Below are 7,893 nucleotides of genomic sequence, written 5' to 3' on the forward strand. Positions count from 1 at the left end.
GGTCCCTTCCGACCCTTAATCTATGAATCTATGAATTACGAACACACAGTTTCTGTCCTGTATTTGCATATGTTCATATTTCTTCCTCTCCTTCTCAATGACGTGCACCTCTCTACCAGTTTTATATTTTTTCTCCCTTTTCTGTCTTTTTGTACCTGAAGTCAACTGTAAGTTCCTTGAGTCATCAACTATGTATTAGCATTTAATTACCAATTATGTCATAATAGTAATAGAAAACATTTGGATGTGCAGTGGGGGAGTTTCTATAGGAGTCTGAAACTTAACTTTCTATCTGATAGTTAGAAGGGAGGATCAGTTTTGATGTTTTTATAGTTTATAATGATTCACCTTTTGGGGTTTCTGCAAGCCCTCACTAGGTGCCCTTAAGTGTTTTTCTTGGTTTCAAGAGAATCCTTCAATTTTCTGTAATTAAACTGTCATCTTAATAATACCTTGGCTGGCTGCCAAGATATAGTAATCCTTGGAAACTAATCTTTTTAGAGGATTATAGCAGATTTAAACATCATCACTGGATTAAGGACTTCAGCATACCTCCCAAACAATGAGGAATCTCCCCAGTCTAATTAAAGCATGATGTTACAATTACTATTATGTTGCACTAAGTAAGAAATAATTTTTTAGGATTGACTCCAAAGAAAAATCAGGTCAGGTGAAGTCCATATAAAGACAAGTGAAAGTTTGCTGTTATTCTTCTGAAATAATTCATAGTTTTGAGCTGTTGGTTGTGTTCAAGTGTCATATCAATTTAATATCTGATATATCCTCTTTTGTTTTATGTATTATGAGAACTATTCTTTGCTAGAGTGGGTGCAGATTCCATCTAGCGGGTCAGCTTAATTGCTGTGCCATTCTAGGCATAGATATAAGGCCCTTTCTCTCCACTGATCTACACATTATTGACTCACATTGTCCTAATAACTATGTAAGATAGTAAGAAAGCAGAAAAAACATGTCTGGTGTATGCTATAAAGTGTATCCCAAATCCATATTCCTTTTTTATCTATTTAGACAATTATTAAACAGACCTGTTCTCCAGCCTATTGCCCAATGACAGCCTTCTTTGACTAGAGTAGTAGAGGATGAGCATGATCTCTTAGAATATGAGAAGACTTGAACACTATTAATATTTACAGAGGTAGGTAGGGAAGCAAATCTCCTTTTTTTGCATTAAAGAAATGAGGTCCCCAAAATCCTAGCATTGTGAACTTTTCTCAGTTGGCTGACATTGGCAAACCTACCATAGTGATCAGTCAGTCCTTGCAGCACAATGGAAAAGTACCCCTTTGAGTCTGTGAGCTCTGAGGGTTGGTATGGTGGTCAACTAGTAGGAATCAAACAGCTTCTCCAGTGCACCTGGGGAACCCCCTATATGCAAAGCCATCAATAACTTATCACCATCATCCTTAAAACTGGTAAGCCTCACAATATACAGTGACAGTTCTTTTTATTAGCAGCGCATACATTCAGCAAAACAGCCCTAACAGGCAATTTGCCCGCACAAAATTGGTTATCAGTAATAGGTAACAGTCAGAGGTAGTGAACCACCAGCTGGTAGTTCTGCATGGCTAGAGGAGTTTTCACATATCAGTGTACCACTAGGGTAGCTCTGCGGTAATTTCTGTTGAGATCCCCAGACGTGTGCCTTGGGTCATCTTGAATTCTACTGCCATTACTGATTGTAAGAGATATGCATCACAGTCTTCTCCTGATGGTCAGTTCTTGTTTTGCAGTCCCAGAAATGATGCTGCACCAAGTGAAGTTAGCTTCAGACAAGTTTCTTTAGAAACCACTAGTTTTCTCTTCTACTTCTGTTTTGTCCTTTGGCACTGTTAGATAAAACACTGTATAAACTACTCAGTACCATGAGGACTCGTTGAAAAGAACCACGCCCCCAGATACCAGCGTTGAGTTTGCTTCTGTTTTGCATCCCAGAATATGATTTACAAAAATGCCACCATGTATAGGGGTGAGCAGCAGAGCAAAGGGAGTACACAGTGCTGATAGCTTAAAGCAGAAGAAATTTTCACTGTGTGGGAGCAGTAACACACGCTGTAACTGGAATGAGAACTACTGGGTTGTGTGGATGCAGCTTCAGCATGCTTCTCAGTATGGGGCAGGTAGTGCATGCCAGCTCAGTGTGAACCAGATCTCCACTGGATGGATAGGCTTTTGGTGTAATCCTTGGGTAATAAGACATGAATAGGGTTGACATGGCACCAAAAGCTTCCTCCTCAGTTTCCCTTTTCCTAAGGCAATGAGTCCCAAAGAGTGTGTTGTGCCACAAGAGCAATGGAAGTGTGTCACAAGATCCCCCACATAAAGAGGTAAATGCTAGGGCTGTGTGAAATGCCTGCATTTCATTTCTGTTTTGGATTCGACATTTCAGAGGGACAGTGATTTGTTTTGGTGTTTTGAATCACTGTCCTGTTTTGTTTTGGCCAAAACTGTTTCAGAATTTCAACGGTGTTTCAGCCATAGGCTATAATGGGGAATCACAAAACTGCCTCTAACTTTGTCATTTCTTGCCTGATACAGATGAAACTTGCAAGGTTGCTAGTTCCCTCTGAGGCTGCAATACCTGCCAAGTTTCAAGGAGATAGATGCAGGGGTTTTTGTGAAACTGCACCTCAAACTGTTCAAAACAAAACTAGCATCACTTGCCGGCAGCGGCAGCCTCCTGTCATCCCACATGCATATCTAGGGGCTGCTGCCAGCTGGGGCCAGTGCCAGCACTGGGTTCTTTTCAGTGCTCAGTGCAGGCTGCGCTGGGCAGACTTGGGTGCTGGCCCCAGCCGGCAGCAGCAGCATGCCATCATCCTCATGCTCCACAGCTGGTGAGTGTGGAGCTTTAAAAAAAAAAAAGCCCTGTGTTCACTGGCTCTGGCAGCAGTGATTGGTGCTTTTGAGGGCTCATGGCAGAGCCCCCCGACACAGCACAGACAACAGGGATGGCTGCACCACCCCCGGCACCTGTGTGGTAGCTGCACCATGATACATGTATAGCATAGTTCAGCAGGGTGTCACAGGCTATTTGGGTGCTTGGGGCAGCTCCAGCAGTCAGCCAGAGCTCCTGGTTCGATCCTCAGCTGTTTGATCGTTCCCCCAGCTCTTCCTGGGGGGCATGGGCCCCTGGATCTGTATGTGGGGTATCAGCAAGCTGCTGCTGCTGCCTGGGGAAATACCCCAGAACTGCCGCCATCCCCAGCTGGCAGTGGTAGCCTGCTGTCATCCCACATCATCCAGGGGCCCGCGCCCCCCTAGGAAGAGCTGGGGGAAGTGATCAGGCAGCTGGGGAACTGAACCAGGAACTGGGAGAATGTTCAGGGACCTGAGGACGTTCCCCCCAGCTCCCAGTTCAATTCCTCAGCTTCCTGTTCGATTCCCCAGCTCCTGGTTCAATTCTCTAGCACTGGGGTTGGAAGAGACCTCAGGGACAGATTGTTGTTACTGGCTGCTACAGGTGTCAACATCAGAGCAGTCCTTCCCTCCCCCCAACCTCTTTCCCTGCAAGCTTGCCTCTGAACCAGCTCCAAAACGTTTCAGAAACATCCAAATCATTTCCGAAATGTTTTGCATGGCCCATTTTATTTCGGAGCTGTTTTGGAGCCTTTCATTTCAGATTCGGTGTTTCCACCGTTGAAATGTTCGAATTTGAAACAAAACGGCTGCCAAAATTTCACACAGCCCTAATAAATGCTCTCCTCCCCGTCCAGGACCCTGCACCTGCCCCAGCTACTCCGGTGGCACCTACATATGTTCATCTGAGAACTACTGCTGCTGCTTTTGCCTGCCCTTTCCCACCCTCAGCATCCCCTCCATGTTCCCAGCAGCGTTCTCTGCTGCACGTGGGTGGACTGGGAGATGGACACACAGATAGAGCTGTACTTTGCAGTCCAGGTCATACCCTTCGCCCCATTCCTCCCATGCTCCTGGGGCTGGCAGGTGGCGTCTCCCAGAGGCAGGTGCCACAGGGATGGCCAGCAACATGTGAGACCCTGCAGGAGCAGCCTCAGGAGCGAAGGCTGTCCTTCTCCTCCTCAAGGGCAGTCAATGGAAAGAGCAAGGCACAACAGAGAGTGAGGTCCTGCCTTCACTGCCCTTAAGTGCCATAGCTAGATAAGTGATTCTCAACCATTTCAGCCTCATATCTTGTCTGATTTTAGATCTATTTAAAAAAAACCCCATATGTCTGTCACACATGCATACACCCCCTTTCAGGTGTAAGACTGATGTTTTCCTCCAATTTTTATCCAGAAAAAAATTGTGCCCCAGATATTAAAAGTTTGGGAAACATTGTCTTAAGGGAAATGAAGGGAAAGGGGAAATCAGTTTGGTGTGAAGTATCTTAGTAGAGTCACTTACGATTGTGTGGTAACTATTTTGCTTAGGAAATGTTTACTGTGTTGAAATTCTATGGCCTTTGGCAAAATACAATTTTCTGAACTTTCTTCAATATTTAAAAATGTATTGACTAAAAGGAGAAGCTGTGGGAGGAAGTAATGGTATATATTCTTTGAAAATCAAGTTTCCTATTTAACAATTTAATTCTAAATTTCATCCAGATAAAAGCTTGCGCTATTTAACACACTTCCATGGAAACTATACAGTGTAAAGGAACTCCAGCCTTTAAATTCACTCAAGCTTTAATCTTACCATAGGTATTGAAGTTTACAGTGTTGAAAGACCATTGCCATAACAGCATTTCTTGTGTGATAGAAAAACCTTGATCCTTAACTAGGTCTGCTATTCTGTTCAAACTGCAGGTTTGCAGAAGACTGCACCTTATAAAGTAACACAATGTTTATGGTTCTCTCTAAAATGGATAAGGCCTTCAGGCAATGGAGCTTTACTTGCATGCTGTTTTAGTTAAAGATAAGGTATTATTTAGAAGTCTTTGTAATTATCTTTGAGCTATTGAAAAATGCAGCTGTTTACAGCCTCAGCCACTCCTATATTTTATATCACTAAGAAAGATTTGCAAGTTTACTACTCTTCTGTTGCATACCGCAGTGCACCTATATCTGTTTGTTCCTTAGAAAACAGAACAAACAGATGATTTGTTCTTTCACAATGATTTGCCATTTTTTTTATTTTAAGAGGTAGCAGGGGCACCTCTGGAATGTGAACAAACCAAGTAAATATAAATTCAGAAGCCAAATATGAAGTCAAGGTGCCATTGTGTTAGCTGCTGCATAAATCAATAATAAGATATGGTCCCTGTCCTAAAAAGTTTATAATTTCCAAAGATACGGGTTACTGACTTCAGTGCTGTTGACTTCCATGGAGTTATGACAATTTACAGCAGCTTATAATGATCTATTCTCTAATGCTTACAAAGAAGGAACAGAATACACTAGAGCCAAAAATTGAGCAGGATAACAATGACCCATTTTTTTGAATTGCAAGGAGCTTTTAAATATCCCTTATGAGTGTTCAACCTATGCCTAATTCTGAAAAAATAATATTTTGAGCCTTGCATTTTCTCATGTTTTATATTTAGAGTCTGGAAAGGACTTATTCACTGACAAATATTTTCAAAGTATTTTACATGTGTTCCTCTTTTCTACCTCCCTTCCTTTTACATCAATACATCACATAAAATTTCCAAAGCTTCCTCAGTTTGCAGCAAACTGGATGGCAGTTTAATTATGTAGAGAACAGGACAAATTACTGAAAATTCCTTGCTCCTCAGTAATCAGTTGTCTGCTCTGAAAAGTGAGCCTGAACCTCTCTTTTTCTGTCTTGTCTTACATTTTAAATCTTTCTGTATACAGTTCTAATGAGCAATGCTGTCCTTTGTGGTTTAGGATCAGCATTTCAGGAACAATCTGGAGATTGTCACATGATCAGTTCAGTGAGGAATGGTGTTTCTTCCTACCATCTTCTGGCTTCCAGTTAACTGGATGAGCTTTAGAATATTTTTGAACTCCTCCTCCTCTCACTTTTACCAATAAAATAATTTGTCATCATTTCTAGCCCTTGCTGAACGCAGGAAAGAAGTCACCAGCCATATCTTTACAGACTGGAGTATATGCAATGTATCTTTATGTATGTATGTATATATATGTGATATATATGTAACCCATGCCAGCATGCAGACTGGGTGATGCTCCGGATTTTGGGTCCTCAGGGTGCCAGATCTGCTGACTGAGGTGTCCCATGGAGAGGTGTGTCCCTCACCCTCACTGCCCAGGTATTCACTCTGAACCCAATGAACACATTGTTTCTTTATTATATACAACCAATCTATATACAGAAAAGAAAAATAAAAAAAAGAAAAATATATAATAACAATAGTTAATTATAAAACCAACAATTTGGATACAATTTACAACTGCAAAATTAGGTGGATAATTCCACCACACTGGGTGGTCCCACGTATGTTAAACAACCTCAATAATTACATTCACATGGTTATAACCATTTAAAAAGTTTCCCTCCATAACTCTGTTGATTCCCATCAGATTACAATCCACCTGCCATACAATAAATGGCAACACAGCTATCACTATGATCAGCCACTAGATGGCAGAGGCAAAGCTTCTGCTGCTCTAGGGAAAATGGACTCCTTTGATCCTTCCTGGCAACTCAGCAGAAACAAGTTTCTGGACAGCTGCTGCAGGCAATAGGCTCCCCTTTGTTTCCTTCTGGAAATACACCTTCTGCAAACACTATGGGATTAGGTGTTCCCTCACACACACATGCAGGTTTGTGTCCCCCTCCCAGCATGTCCACCCACAGACAGGGTATTTCTCCTTGCAGGTCTCTGTTTCTGCAGCTCAAGCCTTCCCAGCTCAGACAGGGGCTTCCCTCTGCAGGTCTCTGAGTCTTCCCAAGCCTTCCCAGCTCAAGGCTTCTCAGCTCAGTAAGCCTACCAGCTTTGCTCACCAACCCCTCCACACTTTTCCTGGCTGCACAGCTCTGAACCCGGTGGGGAATCAGCTTCTCCTGAGATGACTCAGGCTCTCCCCTGTCCTGATGTCTGGTCCCTGGGCAAGTTCCAGCTCCAGTCCCTCTGGCTGGTGGGGTGGAGATATTGAGTCTCTTCCCCCTGTCTTCAGGCTGGAGTTGGCTCACCTCCTGCTTCTCTTTTCTTCTTTTCCCACCCTCAGATTTTTATCTGAGGTTAATCAGAGCCCTTGGTTTGCAATGGGGGCTCTGGTCACAGTTCAAAAGTTCCAATAAAAAGTGTGCACTGTGCACAGCATACCCTCCTGCCTGGAAAAGCTATTGCACCCTCTGCAAACTTTTTGCTATCCTTTTTGTGCAGAGTTCTTAAACACAGCTCACCCGCTCAGCTTGCTGCCAGATGAGCTTTGGAGCTGTTGTGTATATAAGCTGAGTGGGTGAGCTTCCCATTCACTGAAAACCAGCTGTGTTCCAGGCTGATCCACAGGTGAAAGTTAGATCATCCAAAATTTATGCCAGCTGCCCACATCTCTATATTGTGAGGGCTAGATAAAAGAAAGCCTTGGCCATTAGTCAGCCTATGACAGCTTTGGGAGAGAAGCGGGGGGGGAGCCTGCATCTATTAAAAAAAAAATCTATGTAGATACAGGAAGCACAAGAAAAAGGTCAGTCACTATAGGATTAAAATTCCATTATGAAACTCAACATAGGCAACTGGTATGGGGTGCATGGGGGTGCATGTGCCCCCCCCCAGTGGGGCCGGTGCCCCCCCTGACAGCCAACACAGATGCTGTTGGTAGGGCTGGTGGCCCCCCTGACAGGGTTGGCAGCTTCTGTGGGTGGCTCCCCAGATTCAGGAGGCACCAGTCACTCATGAAGTTCAACATATAAACTTTGTATCTTACAAGATATTATATACAAGGAGACTAGCCATGCAAGCGTTTCTCTTTCCATCAGAGGCAT

Source organism: Gavialis gangeticus, unplaced genomic scaffold (genome assembly GCF_001723915.1).
Source record: "Gavialis gangeticus isolate Ggan-Ray unplaced genomic scaffold, GavGan_comp1, whole genome shotgun sequence".
Taxonomy (NCBI): domain Eukaryota; kingdom Metazoa; phylum Chordata; order Crocodylia; family Gavialidae; genus Gavialis; species Gavialis gangeticus.